The sequence below is a fragment of the Eleutherodactylus coqui genome, chromosome 8 (assembly GCF_035609145.1).
Source record: "Eleutherodactylus coqui strain aEleCoq1 chromosome 8, aEleCoq1.hap1, whole genome shotgun sequence".
NCBI lineage: Eukaryota > Metazoa > Chordata > Amphibia > Anura > Eleutherodactylidae > Eleutherodactylus > Eleutherodactylus coqui.
The window spans coordinates 55567560-55589135 of record NC_089844.1 but is presented as its reverse complement, the minus strand read 5'-3'; the positions used below and the strand labels follow the sequence as shown (position 1 = coordinate 55589135).

The 21576-nt window shown below is 42.2% G+C and overlaps 1 protein-coding gene across 4 annotated transcripts in view; it reads left to right on the top strand.

Moving 5' to 3' along the window:
• The window catches only part of MAP2 (microtubule associated protein 2), a 251527-nt gene that overhangs the window by 147430 nt on the left and 82521 nt on the right, over positions 1-21576 (top strand). For all 4 annotated transcript variants that reach the window (XM_066575645.1, XM_066575643.1, XM_066575642.1 and 1 more), the window contains exon 4: positions 11172-11246. The gene's annotated coding sequence lies outside the window, so the exon portion shown is untranslated. The remainder of the gene's footprint in view (positions 1-11171; positions 11247-21576) is intronic.

The window sequence follows — 21576 nt, the reverse complement described above, 5'->3', positions numbered from 1 at the left end:
AGTGTACGGAGCAGGCTTGGGAGACCTGTTTTTGACAGCTGACAGCCATTGACAGCTGCTGCGATCGGCGCTAGCTTTGATCACCGCAGATAACTATTTAGTACTGCGTGTCTAAACAGTCACCCAGAGGGGACTGTCCTCCAGCATCCCATTCGTCCCCTAGAGACATGTAAATAGTCTAGCGTGGTAGCCTAGTGCCTGTGGCAAGGCTTAATAGGCAACATTATAGAATCACATATAGAGTGATTCTATAATGTTGAGATGAACATGTTCCACTCATTGATCACTCTCACTGTTGAATTATATAATTCTATAGTGACAATGATCAGTGAGTAGAACAGGTTGCCACAAGAGATAGTGAGTTCTTCTTCAATGGAAGTGTTCAAACAGAGGCTGGACAGACATCTGTCTGGGATGATTTAGTGATCCTGCACTGAGCAGGGGGTTGGACCCGATGACCCTGGAGGTCCCTTCCAACTCTACCATTCTATGATTCTATGATTAACATTAAAAATCATTATATACTGCAATACTGAAATATTGCAGTATATAGTAGAAACAATCAAATGATCACCCGTTCAAGTCTCCTTGCGGACTAAATAAAAATGTACAATAACAGTTTAATGAAAAAATATAAGATATTACATATGCAAAATAAAAACTTTTCCCCTTACAAAATCTAAACAATGATAAAACTAACATTTATTGCCATGTTTGTAAAAGACTGTAATACTAAAATATTGTAATATGTATCCCACATGATGAAGGCCGTAAAAAAACAAACTATTAAATGCCAGAATTACGGGGTCTTTTTGTTACTCTGGCTCCTGAAAAGCTAAATAAAAAGTGATCAAATAGATGTGCGTAGCCCAAAAAGCTACTTCTGAAAACGACATCCCGTCCTGCAAAAAATGAGCCCTCACACAGCTCGCTTCGTAAAAAAATTTATGGGTCTCAGAATATGGTGATGGAAAGCACTTTTAGTTTAAAAAAATGTTTTAATGTACTTTTAAAAAGCAGTAAAACTTAAAAATCTGCATAAATTTGGTATCCCTGTAATCATACTGACCTATAGAACTGCATTCATATGTCATTTTTACTGCCCTTGAATGTTATAAAAACTATCCCCCCCTTTAAAAAGGGTGCAACCACATTTTTTTCTTATTTCTCCCCACCTAAACATTTGTAAAAGTTTTTCAGTACATTATATGTCACATTAAATGGTTCGATTAGAAAACACAACTTGTCCATCAAAAAACATGCAGCTATGTCGATGGAGAAAGAATAAAGTTACGGCTCTTGGAAGGCGTGGATGAAAAAACAAAAATAAAAAAAATAAAAATCTCTGGTCGTGAAGGAGTTAAAAGAGGTCTATGGATTTTGACCTTTGCCTTCATCTGTTTCTGTAATCTCGGTATGATTGGCTAAAATGGGAATATACATTGAATTGCTTACCTTTATGTACATTCCTTCATTCCTATATGTTTAATTCATAATATCCTTGCCTCTTAGTTATGATGATGGGAAGCCATTACTGAAATAGTTGAACTTGCCAAAAAAGTGTGCTGGGCTTCCGTATTATAGATTTTAAGTGCAGCTATCAGACATGGTGGACCTATCAGAGTAAGCTTCTTGGTAGGAACATTTAACTTTATATATGCAGTTGATCTACACATCTTCATACATATACCTCCACCAAGATCTCAGCTCTCAGGCTGAATTGATGTTACAAAGATACATCATGATTGGTGCTGGTTACATCATCTTCTTATCAACACATAAGATTGCCATTGATTTCTGCCTAAATTTATTGTGTGTGTCCAACTTAAAGGGGTGACCTTCTACATCTAGTGATTGGCTGCAGCAGTCACATGTCGTGGTCAGCAGCAATCACGAAAGAAAAGAGAGTGGTTGTGAAACAATTTATAGGGCTCAGTCATACGGGCACATCCGGGCACCGATGCGCCCATGTTACTGCAAGATAAGACGGCCACACTGCAGGTGTGGATAACTCTCCGCACTGGCAGAAGAAAGAACACATGACCGGCTCCATTGCTGGTCATGTGTTCTTTCTTACGGCGGTGTGGAAAGTCGTCCGCACCTGCAGTGCGGCCATCTTCTTCATGCAGTAACATGGGCGCATCGGTGCCCGGATGTGCCCGTATGACTGAGCCCTCAAGTTTCGAGAAAACCCCTTTAAGTGTAAGTTAAAGGGGTTGTCTGGTTTGCACGCTTTTTGAAAAATGGCTGCAAATGTGCTAAGAGAATAAAAGCTGCCGTGCTCACCCATTTATAACTTGCCGATCCAGCCATGCTGCTCCTACCATCCTTACGGTCATTGTTTATGAGTGGCTGCTACTGGACTATGCAGCCAATCATAGGCCACAGTAGTCACATGCCATTCTCCTGTCATCATAGCTCCTAGCATCTGAGAGGTCATACCATGAGAATGGGCTGTGGCCGCTGCAGCCTCTGATTGGCTGAAGCGGTCAGGTGGTATCTATTTGTGAATAAAGGCCAGGAGGACCACAGGTGCTGTGGCACTGGGGAACAAACGAGTGAGTTTGGTTGCATTTATTGTTTTAACACATTTGGAGCCATTTTTGAAAAAAAATCCAAACCAGGGAAAATCCTTTTAAATGGTGGGTTGTCATGGTTACAATTGATTATTTTCTCCAAATGAAGAAAGAGAAGAAGAGTGGAATTTTATTCTCCATACATGAATAGTTTTAAGTAGACCATGCTGTGACCATTTACTCTCTGCCAGTCCTGCGTAAGAGCAATGCTCTAGTACTGCCCTAATCAGCTGAAACAATATTATTCCGTTTTCAGGAAGCAATCAGCTAGTATTAATTAAACAATTACCAGTAGTTAAAAAAGACAATGTTTGGCCAAGGGCTGAAATGACTTCCACTAACTAGTTCATTTTCATTACCCTTTCTGTTAATTGCAAGCGTTCCATTATTCCCCATCCAGATATAAGGCTGAAGCAGCACTATTACAGTAATCTTAGTTTACCCGAACCAGAAGTGCCCGCTGTAAACCCCCAGTAACTTTTTTATAAATATGCGGTAATTGAGAAATCATTTGATCCATTTTGAATAATTTTTCATTTATAGTGAGACAATAGGTAAAATATAGTCTTTTTAACTACATAGAACCGTCTGAGCATTCTAACAGTAGTATATCTATTATCTAGAGGCACAGCTAATTAGATTGCAATGAATGTAGCTGCACTAACTGGAAATAATTAAGAACAGATTCATGGATTTTTATATATATGTGTAATTGTTCCCCATACAGTACATATAAAAATTTCTGTTCCATCCTTCATGCAAAACCAGAAAGCTTTACTCGTATTGGCAGAATACCAGCGGTTAGGAACATAACGGGTTAGAAACATACAGTGAGGGAAATAAGCAAATTAAAAGGAATACCAAGGTTCTTCATATAGGTTCCTTCAAATGGCGTGACTGTGAAGAGGAAAGCATCTCTTTACTTAATTTGCTAATCCTGTCTATTAGTTAAGCCAGTGTCAACCTAGATCAGGCGGTCTTAAAACCCTGCAAAATTTTCACAGTGGTCCGTGTTGAATGAAAAATTTGATGCATCTTTTAAACACCTTTGTTATCCATTTTTTACTAAAATGAAGTCTTTTATGCTGTCCGAGTTGCTGGAAAACTTTCATTTTGTTCTATGTTTATTGGCAGTGACTCTCGGCTTCCATGCAGTGGAGTGTAATAGAAAGGCCGGGTGAGCTGACCATTTCTCTGGTGCCTTTGACGTCATTGTCTAAATTTGCACCACCTGTTCGTTGGTTACTTTGTGCCAAAATGTTGGTGCAATTCTGGCATTTACGCCATGTTCCCTTTTATGGCTAACTACATCCTTTTTCCCCTAAGTCACACCCCTGTGAGGCACGGAGAATGTTTGAAATATTGCGCAATGTCTGCACCTAAGACTAGGTAGGATATGCCGTAACTGAGAACTAGGCCCCCTATAATGACTAGAGCAAAGCCTATAACCCACAGCCATGTCTGACTATTGGGTAAAACGAGTTACACTGACATCACTTTCATCAACCTCATTCACTGCTAGGGAAAAAATTGTGTGCAAATTTTTGACTGTGCCAAGAAGAAAAAAAATTGTTGTGGAAATTAAGTAGCTTGCTACTTATTCTGCACACGGACGATCACGATATCCGCGCGAGAAAATTGTGGCAAAGTCGCATCTTTTTCCCTGAGATTTTAGAGCATCAGCTCTGCTTTTTTCGCAAAAACATCGCTGCCACTTGCAATTTTCTTGCGCGTTTTTGCCTCGATTTTTTTTTAGCGTGATAGATGTTAAAAACGCATCACATTGTGCAAAAATTACAGGTTTGTGCTTTGTGATGTAATAAAAAAATAGGCTCCAAGGCGAAAAAAATGGGAGTTAAACAAATCGAACATCGCTGAACGATAGGGCATGCTGCGATTTATTTTTTTCTCGCAACATTGCATGAGTGATAACATCACAAATGGGAAGTAAACCATTGAAAATCAATGGTTTCATAATTCTGTATTTTAACTCACTTTTGCATCATGCAAAAATCACTTGATTTTATCGCCCGTGTGAAACTAGCCTTAGGGTATATTCACACACCGCTTTTTCGTGGGATTTTCATGCAATTTTTATGCATTTCTGCTATATTTCCCCCACAGGAATTTAGGCGCATTAAAAAAAGGCATGATGGGTCAAATGATATAATCAGGATTATGTACACTTTTTTTATGGCTACCATGGTTAAATGCAAAAAAATGGATTGTAGTGGAATCAAACAAGGCAACCCTTCTTTTGAATTGCACTCATGGACTTGAATGGGTGATTTTTTTCCAAAAATCCCTACAAAATAGGGCATTCTTTATTTCTTTCTGATTTCAGTTGAATTTTTTTTGTCCGAAAATCATTCGGAAAAACCATTTGTATGACTATACCCTAATGCCGAGGATTAGCCCCATTGAATGACAATAGGGCTAATCCTCATGTGGACCTGTACACCCATCCACAACATAATCACAGCAGAACTCCAAATGCCAGCTAAGGATTTCACTCAGCAAATTCTCATATCAAATATATGTTGGATTAAAACTTGACAAGTGTGGTCCTCCCCTAAGTTGCTTCAAAAGAGGTGAAGAGTCGGACTCTTTTCAGAATCCCACACACATGCTCTCCTATGCCAATCTATGGGAGAGCGTGTGCACGGGCTCCTGAAAAGAGTCTGATTTTCATCTGGCATGTGGACTTCAGCAGCCGGCACCATGAGAACCATGAAGAGGCTGAGTATAAAAAATACAGCACCCGGCTCCCTGTCACCTCGGCTAACAGCACCATAAGTTAGTTTATGGTGCTTTAGGCAGATGACAAGTTCCCTTTAAGGGTGCGGCTCAGACAACACAGCCTTAAAGCTGTGCAACAAACAAATATTTTTCTTCTAGAGATGAGCGAGCGTACTTGGAAAAGCACTACTCGCTCGAGTAATTTGCTTTATCCGAGTATCGCTGTGCTCGGGTCTGAAGATTCGGGTGCCGCTGCGGCTGACAGGTGAGTCGCAGCGGGGAGCAGGGGAGAGCGGGCGGGAGAGAGGGAGAGAAAGATCTTACCTCCGTTCCTCCCCGCTCTCCCCTGCAGCTCCCCGCTCCGTGCCGGCACCCGAATCTTCAGGGACGAGCACAGCGATACTCGGATAAAGCAAATTACTCGAGCGAGTAGTGCTTTTCCGAGTACGCTCGCTCATTCCTATTTTCTTCTTACTCTTCGTTTGATCAAACAGAGTTCGAAAACTAATGAAAGTACATTAGGAATTTGTTTATTTTTCGGTTAACAACATGATATTTCTGTTCCGTGTAAAAGCACCTTACAACAGGCAGCAATAAGTGGAAGGTTTACATGCTACCAGTCTTATCCACCAGGCTTTTACCCCTCCTTAGCAGTAGTTTGCAGTGCTAAGTATTGTGGATTTGCTTAGCTTTGTGTGAGATAGACTTCAGACCTGGATTAGGTTACGAGAAAATACAAAGAATGCTATAACTACTCTGCACTAAAACAGACGTGTCCGGAGAGCCTTCAGGTCCTCTTTAACCCATTTGTCCTTTGTGACAACCAGTTATATCACAGAGGTGCAGGTTCGGTATGAAGCAGGGTCAGGAACCAAGCCCACTGCATACCTAGGAGGTGCTGGCTGTTTGAAACAGCTGACACTCGATGCAAATGGCTGTGATGATTTTGGGGTGCCAATGCTTGCCATGACTGCCCTGGGCCAAGTGAAGGCTCCCTGGGTTGCCATGTATGTAAGCCTACCAAGTTCTGCCTGAGGCAATGAGACAATCACAAGTTCAAGTTACCTATGACGACTATAAAAATGAAAATTTAGGTTTTAATTTTTTTTTTTAATTTAAACATAAATTTAAAGACTTTGTTCCCAATTTTCCCAGAAAACAATCTTAATAGAGATGAGTGAGTATACTCGCTAAGGCAAACTACTCGAGCGAGTAGTGCCTTATGCGAGTACCTGCCTGCTCGTCTCTAGAGATTCGGGTGCCGGCGGGGGAAAGTGGTGAGTTGTGGGGTGAGCAGGGGGGAGAGAATGAGAGAGAGATCTCCCCCCCCCACCTGTTCCTCCTCGCTCTCCCCTGCCGCTCCCCACCCCCCGCGGGCAGGTACTCGCATAAGGCACTACTCGCTCGAGTACTTTGCCTTAGCGAGTATGCTCACTCATCTCTAAATCTTAACTAAAAAAAAACAAACTAATTAAGATCGCTTCCTCCCTAAAAGTCCATACTACTTAACCTATTTTAACCCCTTGCATTCAAAGTCTTAACTTTTTAATTTTTCTATCAGTGGAGCGCTGTGACGCTCGTAATTTTTTGTTACGAGCTGTAGTTTTTATTGGTACCATTTTGGGGTATATACCGTATGCTTTTTTAATCACTTTTGAAGCGTTTTTTTGGGAGGCGAAACAAACAAATATAAAGCATTTTGCCTTAGCTGCTTTGGATTTTTTATAGCATTTACTGTGCAGGATTAAAAGTGTGTTTTATATAATATATGGGCTGTTATGAATGAAACGATACCAAATGTGTTTTTTTATGAATATTTTAAAGAAAGCGGAGAAATTGCGAAAACAGGTTTTGTACGTGTTTTTTAACTGTTTTATTTATTAATTTGTTTTTACATTTTGATGTGCCTTTAATGCTATGATTGCACTGATAATTCATTGCAGTACGATAGGTTCTCATAACGATCACAAGCCATGGGACACCCAAAGACATTGTCTGGCATCCGATTGCCATGATAACCCATCGGCCCCCCACGATTACATGACGAAGGGCTGGTGACATCACAGAGACAGCGCCTTCTCTCTTTGAACACCTCACATGCCGCGATCAATCCTTGCTGTTGCAGTAGGAGGCCGGATGTCAGTTAGTCAACTCCCGCTCAACTTCTGCTTCCACCCCACCCATAGGGTGCAAATTTAAGACCATTCGCGGGAACCCCTTGCTAGCTAGGACATGCATTTATGATGATGGCAGAAAGGGGTTAAATATTATATTATTTATCACAGTGTAAAGTGTATTTTGCTGAACTTTAGGACTTTTCCTGGATCTTGTTGCCTCCATAACACTAGGCTGGATTAGCGTCCAACATTCAGTTATGTTTAGTTATTCATTTTGCTTTTGCTACTTTGTATTTCACCTTAGGGCTCATTCACACGACCGTGATTTTGGCACGTATTAAGGGCGCGATGTATGGCCGCGTGACAGGCATTAAATGGAGACAATGAATTAAATAAAGTGTGTGAGAAATAGATCGCAGCATGCTCTCTTTATCTGCATATCACACTGCATGATCCCTTTTGTATGGGTGCGTATGAAAATACTGTCCATACGCAATACATTGAGTATTGGCGGCGATTCATACTGAATCCCGCTATGAAACAGAGCGGGGAATTTAAAAAAAAAAGAGTCACACTGCGCATGACCGTGTGCGTGAGATATTCAGCCATGCGCAGTACAATCGCAGGCATACACGGTCTCTTCTGGCTCTCTGCCGGCAGAGCCGGTATTTACACCGCTGGTAAAAAGCTGCGGGGAGACCTATAGTGTTTTACCGATACAGTCGCGTGAATGAGTCCTTATTCTGAGGTTCCAGTGAAATAATATTAAAACAAGACGTGTTTACAATTTAACCACTTTTCACCCAAGCCAGTTTTGCCCTTAAGTGACCGAGTCCAATTTTTCTAATCTAGCATGTTTTACCTTATATGATATAAACTATGGAATGTTATTACTTTCCAAGTAATTGTAAGACTGTTTTTTTCAGGAAACACATTTTACATTACTGTATATCCTCGGTAAATTTTAGTTGGTATGTTTTGCATTTATTTAGAAAAAATTCCAACATTTAGAGAGAACTCAACATTATTCAAAAGTTGACATTTTCTGCTTGTAATACATATTGTCATACCACACAAACATTTACTACATGCCCTCATTATGTCGGCATCTTTTATTACACTTTTACTTTCCTTTGTATATTTTCTGATAATACAAGGCTTGTACTGTAAGTATAGCAGCATTTTTGCACATTTGAAACAACATTCCCAGACTCAATTTTTTAAAACCGTCTATAAGTCACCCCAATATAAAATCAGCCCCCCTCAAAGTATTCAAGACCACATTTATTAAGTTTGTTAATAGAGATGAGCGAGCGTACTCGTTTAGGGCGTTTTTGCACTCGAGCACCGCTTTTTCCGAGTAACCGACTACTCGGGCGAAAAGATTCGAGGGGCGCTGGGGGTGAGCGGGTGGTTGCAGAGGGGAGTGTGGGGGGGGGGGAGAGAGAGAGCTCCCCCCTGTTCCCCACTGCTACCCCCCGCTCCACCACACCGCTCCTCGGCGCCCCCGAATGTTTTCGTCCGAGTAGTCAGTTACTCGGAAAAAGCGGTGCTCGAGTGCAAAAATGCCCTAAACGAGTACGTTCGCTCATCTCTATTTGTTAACTATTCAGGTGTTTAACAGGAATTAAGGCAAAGTAGAGGTGAAATTTAAACATTTCACTTTTTTTTTTTGCAGATTTTCAATTTTAAACTAGTTTTTTTTTCTGTATCAGAGCCAGAGTGATGAACGCTTCATCAGTTGACAGGGAAGAAAGTAAGAGCAGCGGGTTGCTATTTCACTCCCTGCCCAGGAGGAGCAGGAAGTGGAGCAGCAGCGCAGTGCTCCCGTTGATTTTCCTCCCACTGCCAAATGATCAGCTAATGGACAGGAATCTCGAGCGGTGGACTCCTGTCCAACTCCTGATGGCTTATCCAGAGGATAGGTCATCAGTTGAAAAACGCCAAGACTAACTCATTAATGAACCAGCCGTTGTAACATCCTATGGTACTTGATAAAGTCGCATGCCTAGCGATGAAACGCGTTGCACTGCACTATAATAAAGTACTTGGAATGGAGACTTTTCCTTGGTTCATCTCTAAGGTGCGTGGGCCGATTTTTCCCATATTATACTATATCATAACATCCTATGGAGAGTTATATACCGGTAGTCTCACTGCACTTATAATAAAGAATCTCCATCTGTGATGATGGTTCAACCTTTCTAGATATAGAGGATACTCCCTTGTAACAGTGATTAAAGCGTCCAGAAAAATTTTCAAGATTAGGCTTAACTCCAAAAATAATGGGTATCAGATATTATTACTTCAACTTTCAGTTTATTCTCTTAATGAAGAGACGTGGATTCTCCGCCGATCCATTTCTTACTATTATGAAGGTCTCTGTTTTTGTAAATGGGTGGGACATTCTAGACCTAATATTTCTTACATCTGAGCGTTGGCTGTGATTGTGGTGAGTTATATGTGAGCTAAACACATCAGCGGCACAGATCTCTCTTCTATCTGATAATTCACTTCGGTGCAGATAAATGTAGCAGCCCGAAGTCCAGGCGTTCAGATGTATTTGGAAATTGGGACAAGGATGTTTTTTTGGTCTGATTTTGGAACCAAAAAATTAGTCCGAAAATTGGACGGAAATAGTACCCATTGATTCGAATGGGTGTATGCACACAGGCTTTTTTTTTTTTACTTGGACTGAAAAAATTGCAGCATGTCCTATTTCTGTCTGATTTTTGGACAAGAATAGCACATGTCAATGTGTGGTGTTCAGCACTCCGGACAGCACACAGATTTTACCGCCCTAGGACACATGGCTACCATAGAGGGGGTGCTCTGCTCAGGCTAAGTGAAGCTAATAAACGTGCAGCATGGTCACCCATTCTTCTGAATTGTATTACATAGTAACATAGTTCGTAAGGCTGAATGAAGACAATGTCCATCTAGTCCAGCCTGTTTAGCCTCCTGTTTTGTTGATCCAGAGGAAGGCAAAAAACCCCAAGAGCAGAAGCCAATTAGCCCTTTTGGGGAAAAAATTCCTTCCCGACTCCCTAATGGCAAACAGACTGTTCCCTGGATCAACCCCTAATAGTTCCTACCAGCCCGTATACCCGGATTAACAAATAATCTTAGATTTATAGCCTATAATATCCTTCCTCTCCAGAAAGACATCAAGTCCCCTTTTAAACTCCTCTATGGATTTTGCCATCACCACGTCCTCAGGCAGAGAGTTCCACAGTCTAACTGCTCTAGCAGTAAAGAACCCTTTTCTATGTTGGTGATGAAACCTGCATTCTTCTAAGCGTAGCAGATGCCCTCTTGTTACCGTCGTAGTCCTGGGTATAAAAAGATCCTGGGAGAGATCCTTGTATTGTCCCATCATGTACTTATACATGATTATTTGGTCGCCCCTTAACCTTCTTTTTTCTAAAGTAAATAGTCCCAATTTTGATAGCCTCTCTGGGTATTCTAGTCCCGTCATTCCATGTACTTGCTTAGTAGCTGTTATAACGGACATGCATGGTGAGTTGCAGCTGACCGATCAGCTGTTATTTACAGCGAATTTTGAAGCATTTGTGTATTCTGAAGGCTAAATTGAAAAGGGCTCTTTTAGTCTTTAAACGTTATCTCTACTAAATCAGACAACCCATTTACTGGAGATACAGAACGTACTTTTAAGGTGAAAGCCTATGAATCCTATAGCAGAATTAATAACAATCCTTTCTCCTTCTGCTTTTGCTAGGTGACGTATTTCTGGTCTACACTCTGACAGATCTTTGCTCTCCAAGAATAAGAAGGACCCTGACTACCACAAGGGGTAAGCCGATGCATTGTACAACCTGTGCAGAGTAAATTACAGCTCACAGTCCATTGTATATCATGTTTCTAATCTACAGAGGCCACTGCATGCTGATAATTACTTCTATAATGGTGGTGAGCACGTGCCATTGATTTTAATTAGCTGTATCACATGGTGAATACATATAAAACTAGAGGTTTGAATTTTGCCCCCCTTTTAAGGTGCATTTACACACACAGATGATCGCTCAAAATTCATCAGAAACTGACAGTTTTGAGTGATCGTTTTGCATAGATACTAATGGGCTAATCAGCCCTTTAGTACTTTATTGCATGTATTTAGAGAACAGCAGGTGGTCTGTTCTCTAAATACATTGCTATTGTTCTCTAGCGGGACAGCAGCTGTAAACGGCTGTTAAAGAATGTTATCAGCTGTTAGAAGTGCTGCCTGCAGAGAACACAGCGTGCAGTTCCTCTTATCTTATCGTCCTGAGGGACGAGGATTTCATGCGGACCTGAAGTCAGCCATAGACAAAATGTGTACGGTAAGTGCACGATGGGCGCACATTTACACACAAGATGGCTTCTGAGCAACTGTTGTGTGTACTAGGTACTGGCCATTGAATTTTTGATGTATGCTAATACTCCTGACAACATTCAGAGTATGGGTTTAGTAGAGAGAAGTTTTTGAAATGTAGAATTTGTCATTTGGCACAAACAATTCCATTACAAAGTCAGCTTTAAATTAAAGAGATTGTCTCATGAAATTAGGTTATCGCTTATTCATAGGATAGGGGACAACTATCTGATTGGAGGTGGTCCAACTGCTGCAACCTCGACTGATTGTGATGAATGAAACAGTGGTCATGCTGCTCCCTTCAGTGGTATTACATGAGATAGCTGAGCTCTCGAACGTGGCTATGTCTGGCAGTCCCACTGAAATGAATGGAGCAGCAGTGCATATACAAGACTACTCCACCAATCATCTGGGGACCTTCAGACCCCCATTCTAGTGAAAATCCAAGAGGACAGACCCCCAAGGATCAGATAGTTATCCCCTAACCTGCAGATGGGAGATAACTTAATGTCATGGGATAACCACTAAAATGTCAAAGCGCCTTTCAGTGACAATATTTGTTTTGTAGCCTATATTTTGCCATTGTTCTAATGACTGCACATAAAGCGGTAAGTAGGATAGTATATATAGTTGTTGCACACTGCTGAAGTATTTCATGACACGTCAGACTCAGGTTACACCTGGTGCCTGACTGCAGGTATTCTGCTAAAATATTCAGGCACTCAGCTGCTGACTGGACTCTTTCTGGACAGAGAGCCCAATTATTCTAAGATGAATATATGCACCTTGTTAGCCCTGGGTGAGTTAATAACCTATATTTATTAATAGCCCCCTATGTTGCTCTTCAATTGCAGCATTCACCAGGCAAGAGGTCTCTCTGCAGAGCCCAAGTAAGCTAAAATACTGCATTGCAGTCACTTTGCTAAGCCCCGACTATTTAATTGCTGGCTAGTAAAGCAGTGATGAGAATCACCTCTCCCCGGGTATATCTTGTACTCTGAGTCAGATAACTGCATTCAGGGCTTGATGCATTTAGTCATAGTATGATAAGAATTTGGATGTAATTGCGGAGTCTCAGTTATCTCCTATTGTCATCTTATTCATCAATTATTCAATCTTTTAGCCATAATCATTTTTTTATATGGATTACTTAGAAAACCTGAATTTTTTTTTTATATATATCAAAAATATATTTTTGAATCTGTTGATGTCTATTATACCTGTTACATGAAATGTCTTCACCCAATCTACATGATATATTAGATATATTGCATTGCTGTCATGACAGATTTAAAAAAAGAATACAAACTGAAAAAAAAGTTACAGGTTCATTTACTATTTGTTAAGTCTAGTAGAAATAACTAGTTGAGGGGGTCGGGAAATAATACAAAAAATGCAGTATCTTTATGGAAACTGTAATAGTCCTATGCTCAATAGCCATAACTGCATACATAGAAGTTGTTGTTCCTTACAAAAACACGTTTCTTCTACAGTGGATGCACATTTGTAGAATAGTTGCTTATTGAACATACAAAAGCAAAGAAACAACCAATAAAACTAGATTTTTTTAGTTTTGTTAGTTAAAGAGGTTCTGTCATTAAAAAAGAAAAATTCTAGACTTACCTAATCCTCCCCCGTCAGTCCACTTACCAGATCTTCTTCTGGCTGGTCTTCTCCTTTCTCCTGCAGTCCAGGGGGGTCACCTCACCTCCAGCTGGCTGATTCTTCTGCTTCCTGTAAGGTTACGTACATTGCCAGCAGCCTCCTTCCTGCCGGGCAATGTACGTTACATCACAGTTCACAGCCTAGGAGGGGGAGTGCCGAGCTACTGCTGAGACTGCTCGTGCGTGCTGACTCAGCAATAGATCAGCATTCCTTCTTAGCCTGTGAAGGCTATGTCACAGGGATGTGACCTTCACTGATCGAAAGAAAAAGAATGTGTGGAATGCAGGCTTCGTAAAAAGCCGGCTGCTGGGGGTGACGTGGCCCGGGGGGACTGCAGAAGCTCAAGGAGAAGACGATGCCTTAAGACGATGGCCTATGGAGGAATAGGTGAGTATAGAATTTTTTTTTAACCTAACAAAACCCCTTTAAATTACCCTGATGCCAGAGGAGCACATTTTTGCAGATTTTTATGTGGAATTGCTTGTAAAACTAAGCCAAGTTCCTTCTGCATCACAATCCACACGGGTGCGAATATTACCGCAGTATGTGGTGCAGAATGTGGAAATCTTCCACCCATGTGAAAGGGCTCTTATGCCTTATAACTTTCTGTGCCAGTTTATTTGCCCTTTTTCTTGCTTTACAATGGCTTTTTGCGTTAATATAATAATAGCTTTTTAATAGTTTTAGATAAGAAAGTTATCACAATAAAATTACATTTGGTTTATCTGCAGGGCCTCATGCCCACGGCTGGGTCGCATTCCGCCTGTGAAACCTTGCAGCAGAATCAGACCCCGCATTCCCCAGAGACCCTAAACTTACCTCTCTGTGGTGTAAGTCTCTGCCGGTGAGCCAGTGCGCATGTGCAGTGCAGTGCAGCACATGACACGCCGACACTGGGTGGTGACACGATTTCCCCGCAATCCTTCCGCTGTGCTCACAGCGCAGAGTATCATGGGACGGACGACTTCCATTGACTGCAGTGGAAGCTGTCTGCGCGATTTTCCATTCTGAATAGAACATGCTGCGATTCTCTCCCGCGAGCGGAAAATTGCAGTTGATCTCCACTCATGGGCAGGGGAGAATCTGTTAACAGAGCATGTCCATGGACGGCTATTGTTGCGAGATTCGTGGCGGGTATCAGACCGCGAATCTTGCAGCGATTATCTGTCCGTGAGCATTTAGCCTAAGTACCAGGGATAGAAGGACTTGTTGCTTGTTTGCCCAATCGCTGTTGCATGATGTTATTTTAATTAATATTTTGTTCTATTGCAATAACAACTAAATGCAACATAAGAGATCGATCTCTCTAGTTTCTCAGTCTACGTCACAAAGACTTGTAAAGCAAACCACAAATGTACTTAGTGTGGTTTCACATCTGCGTTGGGGATTCCTGTTTCCTGCTCTGTCTGGGAAGGGGTATCCCCTGGCCGAATAGCTCCGTCTTATGACAGAGATGTGAAGCGACTTGTCCATTGAAAACAGCTGGTGCACACTGTGCAGTGAAAACTCTGCAATCATGCATTGTCTCACCATGCAGAACTAGGAGGATACCGGCCATTGAAGAAATGCAGGTGGAAAACTACTAGATATATCCTTAAGCAACCAAGTAGAAACAAACTTCTATTATGGGCATAAGAGGTCTTTCACATGGGTTGAATAGCATCCTAGTTCTTGAGAGGATTCATTTTTGTTAATTGCTTATATTTGACAACCTTTTTTATTTTACTATTGGAAGACAATGAGGCCTAATTAGTATTTTGAGCATAGCCCCTTAAGTAGCAACCTAAAAATTACATCCTGGAGTCTAGGATAGCTATACCCCTTTGTACTCGTTCCTTCTTTATTTTCTTTTCCCCTTCAGCTTGGCAATTGATGGTATGAGATTTAAGGTTATGTATTCATCAGTATTTCTTGAAACCTGGATTCTCAATTACGAAAGCTAGACTGACCGAAGGGGAAATCCTTCTGTTGCCGGTCACCCATTGATAAAATAAAAGATTTATCTTGGTTATGACTTGTTCCAGCATAGTTATAGAATTCTTCAATCACTTTTGCAATTTTTCCCAATGACCCTTTACTATCTTCTACAAACAATATGTTATTTGTATGAAGCGAGAATCGCTCACTTTTCAGAGTTGCTTTGGTTTCAGATCACCTAAAAACCAAGGGACTGTTCCGCGTAAACAGGCAGTCATTCCGCTATGAACCACTGCCTGTTCACTCTGAATGGAGGCAGGTGTCTGGGAGAGATCTCTGGCATGCTCCAGGGCGATAATTGACCATGTTAAAGTACCTTAACCCTTTTAAACCTAAATCCTCTAATCTCCTACACCCTTATTTGCTGTCACTGTGTAGTAGGACGCCCTGAACAGGTTTACACCTGTTATTATAGGAGCCAAGGGGGCAATTGTTCATTGCAGCTATGACGTCCACGACACCAGTGACCAATACAGAAAAATCATTGGCTCACTTCGGTCAGTGATAACTGCAGCGGTCACATGTCCCTGCGCTTCACCAAAAAACATATTTTTCAACACACCGAAATGGTTTTATTTCACAATTATCTGTTGTGTGGCTGTCATAGCTGCTTAATAACATGGCCGTTGCTCAGTGATTTGCATTGCTATGTTGCAAGGAAGCTGTTTTTTAGGATATTATGGCCTTGCTACATAAATTCTGAGGATGCAGCATAATGTTGCCCAAATGGGCATTTCCTAATATAAAGTTCAATTGGGTATTTTGCTTTAAGGATGTGTAAAATATCCCAGTAATGGTTTTGTCCGAACAGCAGGAATGCATTGCTCCTTGTGCAGCCTAGCATATCAGCTTGGAGATATCATTCCTGCAGGTGTCATATGTTCAGCAGAAGCCAGGAGTCAGCAGCAGTGATTAACAAGATGTAAAAATTGACCTGATTTCTTGAGACTCATTCAGCTGTAGCAGCAGGCCTTGAGGTAGAAGGCAGCGCTGATAGCTAGTGACCTGGACCTGTCTGGACACGGAGTGCCCAAGGCTGCTATAACCAAGTACAACAGAGGGGAAGAATCTATAATGTTCCAAATTAAGGAAGAATAGGAGTATTAAATGCAGTTTAACGCATAGCTTTGTAGACATTATCTTGTTTTGGCAGTGAAAAAGTCTTTTCCAGATAATTATGCTTTCGGCTCGGTCAGAAGAGCGGAAATTCACGTGTTTTTCCGCCCGAAAAAAAACCCCCTACGTTCGCGGGAAAAAAAATCTGCACCTACAAAAGAAAGAACATATGGGTGGCAATGGACGTGGTCATGCAGATTTTTTCCCGCACGCAGTGCGTTTTTTTTCGCGTCGAAAAACAGGCAAATTTCCGCTCGTCTGACAGAGCCCTTCTTCAGCATAAGATTTTGCCCATTCGGTTCAATGGGGAAGTCAAAGTGAAAGCTGAATTTATGTGTAATTTGGTGTGGCTACCTGCAGATCCGCAGCTACAGAAGAACTTCTACAGACGGACATATGCGTAAATACGCTTTCCGCAACGGAACATATTTGAGCATGAACTGGGTTTGGCACTAAATAGGCTGATACACTCATACCAGCGCATAGTACTGTCATTTTTTTTGCGCTCGAAATGCCAGTTCACAAGTGTGCCTGTTACTCCCTTTCCCTGGATTAGAATGGCAATTTAACGCCAAATCAGGGCTTCTATGGTGGTTTTCTGTGTGATACGCAGAAAGATAGGGCTGGTTCTATCTTTTCTCGGATGGAGGTGATTGAATGGAACGCTGGTCACGCATGCAGTGTGCCGCTCATTCATCTTCAGTGGGACTTTATTCAGTTACTTCTGCCAGCCTTATTGAAATGCATGGAGCGGCACTGCGCATGCTCAAGCGACACTTCATTCAATCTCCTCCTTACTGTGGGGCGTACAGTGAAGAGGGGCGGGGGAGACAGGATCCCCATTCTTGGGATCGTGGGGGTCTCAGCAGTAAGGCCTCATGTCCACAAGGAAATTCGGGCCCGCGTGGATTCTCCATGCAGAATTCCGCAGCGGGTCCCTCCTTTCCCGCAGACATGAGGCCAAAAATAGATAATACTCACCTGTCCGGACGCTGCGGGTTCCTGTCCGTCGCGGCCAGATCTTCTTTTTTTCTGCCCGGAGGACTTGCTCGGCACGCCAGCAGCGTACTGCACGCATGCGCCGTGCACACTGTATTTTTTTTTTTTAAACTACTGCGATCCCGCAGCACAGCACAAGTACAGCTGCGGGTGTGCAGCGGGACTGAACGGCCTCCGTAGGCTTCAATAGAAACTGCAGGAGCCAACCGTGCGGGAAAATGGAGCATGCTGTGAGTGATTTTCCCCACGTGTGATCCGCACGGCAGGGAAAAATGACATCCGCAGGTATTTAATTACTTGCGGGTATCCAATGATTCCCTATGGGCGCGGATCACGCATGCGGGACACCCGCGTGGATTTGTTAAATCCATTTTGCCAGTGGACATTGGGCATAAGACTCCCACCGATTAGACTTTTACCATGTATTCTATGGGTAGGTGATAAAAGGGGATACCCCTTTAACATCTTTAAGCAACCAGTATTTAGATCTTATATTACAGCATAGTCAGTCCCTGTTTGCCAATGGTAAGTTCTAGAGGAATAAGTGATCATTTCATGTAATAGACATGTCAAAATTTCAAAGCATGCGTCAAAGTATAATAAACCACACATTTTATAAACGAGTCTAAAAATCCAGTAAAGAAGTTATTAAACGGTATACTTCTTTAGGGGTATTCATGCAGATAAAAACTACTGTACAGTAGCTGTCGGAGCTTGTCAGAGATAGAATTTTTTTTCTAAATGCAGGAAATGCGGTAAAGTAAAACAGATGCTATACTTACTGGTTTGGTCCCTAAGGCCTCATGTCCATGGGTGGATCGGATTCTGCATGCAGGAGCCCGCAGTGGAATCTGACCCTGCCCGTGGCTGAGGACACTGCAGGTCTTCTGCTTACCTGTCTGGGTCTTCTTTCTTCTTCACTGTGGATATGTGCGCCGCACATGCGCAGTGGAGTTTTTTTTTTTAACTCCTGTTTTCCCACGAAATCTGGGAATTCACTAGAAGCTGTCCGTCCATGAAATGGAGCATCCTGCGATTTGTTTTCCGGACCAAAAGGTTCGCTAAAGAAATCTTCATGCTTACATTCATGTGCGGACGCCCATGGTTCCGCATGAGGCCTGTGGACATTGGGCCTAACTGTCCCAGCGCTGCCGTTCCGTCCTCCCCAGCCAGCTTTGTGACGTTCCTGTGCACCCATGTGACTTCCACAGCCATTCACTAGGCTCAGTGGTATATGGCACGCGGTGGCTGGTGCCAGTACTTGACTGCAGCGATCTTCTAGATGTACACGGACATCACTGCTGAGGCACAGAGCACTGGAGTGTCGGGAAATTGAAGAATGAGTATGGCATCTTTTATTTTACCACATATATATATCTTGGACAACCCCTTTCTAAAGAAGGTAAAAACATCACATAGGAGAATTATATGGGTGCGTTCACACAGCTGAATTTGGCGCAATTTTTTCAGTGCGGATTTTAAAAAACCACAGCAGAAACGACCGTGGATCGACACGTGAACGTGGATTAGCCCTTGTTTAACGGGCAAATCTACATACAGTTATCCCAATGCAGAATCCATGTCAAGAGGTTTTATGTCACTTCTTTTTTTAGATTTAGTAGATTACGGCACCGATTCCCTTTGAAAGTAATGGGATGCGGATTTTCTGCAGAATCAGAGCAGAATCCACAACTAATAAAAAGGCCCTATATCTAACCATGTTTTCTTTTTGGTTTCCTTCTGTTTGTTTTCCCCCAAATTTGATTAGTCAGAATTTGTATTTTTAACATAACTTTGCAAACCCACACAGGCATGAGTAATGCAAAATAAGAATTGTCAATTATGTCATCTGATGTAACACCTTCATACTTATGTTACTGTGTAATTCAATCCGGTGTTTGCTGGGATTTAAGATTTCCTAATGACTGATTCAATTAATTTTCTAGTGAGATTCAAGTACAAATGTACCAGAGTTCAAAGAAGTTTATCAGCAGTTTTGCCAATGCAAAACTACTGCCAACACTAGGTTGGATCAGGGGAGCAGGATGCTGTCATACCTGTGTCCGGGAATTTAATAGCAGCACTGAAAAAACGAATCTTTAACCCTTTCCAATCCACTGTCTGACCTCTGAAGACATTATGATTTAAGGCTGTACAGCTCCGATGTTGGAATATATCCGTCGGGGTTCTCTTACTGTATATTGCCAGCCTCTCTGCTGTCGGACCCTATGCAACGTGTCACCTCATGCAGTACTGGCTTTAGCCAGCAGATAGCACCGTTGTATAATGGCAGAAAAAGAGTAAGCCCCCTAGGAAAATCAGGATACAAGTTGGATTGGAAAGGTTAACCCTTTGCAATTTAATTTTGGATTCAGGGTTTCCTAGGGGGTTTTCTCTTTCTGCCATTATACAATGGCGCCATCTGCTGGCTAGATCCAATACTGCGGTAAAGGACATGCTGGAGAGGCCCCCGACAACAGAACGGACAGTAATATAAAGTAAGAATACCCTGCCATGAATTTATGCTCTTCTGAACAAGTGGATTGGAAAGGGTTAATCCCTGGCGTGCCATGAGGGCAGGACTTCTCTCTGAAGTGTCCTCCACTCTCTCCAGTGAGCTGCTCCACAGTTCTGAATGACAGCTGCAGCCATTGAAACACAAGAGTTAATAAGAGCGCAGCTCTCCAACGACAAAGCGCAATATCCAGAGATAGCGGACAAAAGAGTGGAGGAACTCACCTGTGTGACTGGAATGCCCAATGAGGATAAACGTCACACCTATAGTCCTGGATAGCCTTGAATTAACAATCAGGGTCCAGAATGGACGCACTGTCCAGTTGAAGGACATCCACAGTGGGAGATGAGAAAGATCCTAAATGGCCTCAGTCATAATGGTCATTCCAAATTATATATCCAAGCGCTTAAAGGTGGAGGAGGAATAAACACAAACCTGAAGTGAAGAATTATTATTTTAATTCAAAGCTAGGCTAGCTTCAAATGAGCATAAGTGCCACTGCACAAGCCTCAATGTTGCGTTTTTGTGCACTGCAGAAGGCCTTTTTGCATGCGTATCGGCGTATTTCAACATACATTTTCTCCCCGCAGGGCACATTCATTTGCACGTGGCAAACAAATGTACTGATTGAAATAGTTAAATAGTCCCAGATGTGTTCTTTTTCCAGCGCAGTGTTTCACTCCTCCCCTTGCGTATTACGCGCACATTTGCATATCCCCCACTGACCTCTGTAGGGACCTTTAGTGCTTAGTATACTCAAAAACTAAATTTTTTTTTTGCGTGACCGAAATGTGCACACAAAATACAGAAATGTGAATGACCCACTGAAATCAATGGGTTGTCTTCTCTGCATATTGCATATGCAAATTTTCAGTCGGCCATACTCTATAAGAGGGTGGTGAAACTCCCTCAATTCCCCTAGATCGGGGATAGCTCATCAGATGTCAATATCCATTTGTTCAAAGCAGAACCTGTAGGCACCAGTCAGGAAAACCCAAATTTTTTCCATAAGCTAGGTACAGAAACTGGTGCAATGCATTTTGGTGCAAGGCTTACACCTTCTTTGGGTAATCTGCATTAGCTGTATCAGTTAGGCACTACAACTGTCAGCCAGGGCTGTGGAACAGCTCAATGGACAGCTTTGAAGACATTTCAGAGAGAAGTTCCACCCTCATTGTTCTCTTGAGGGTAGCGGAAAATTCTGTGGCAAAATCTGTTGGATTTCCTTATCAAAAACGGCGCAAAATTCTGTATTAGTGCGGATTTTGACTGGTATTCAGCTGCAGATCCACAGCTGACTTAAACTTACAACCTCACTAAGCTCTTAGTGATGCTTGCCGGATTACGGAGGTGCGCTGCAGTGAGGCGGCGTATGAGGTAAGAGGAGCGGCGTTGCAGATTCAAGTCCGCTCCGGATCTGCAAGCTGAATACCAGTCAAAATCTGCACTAATTTGCCAGTGAATTGTCTGTTGCTGAAGATCTGCACCATTTTCACTACG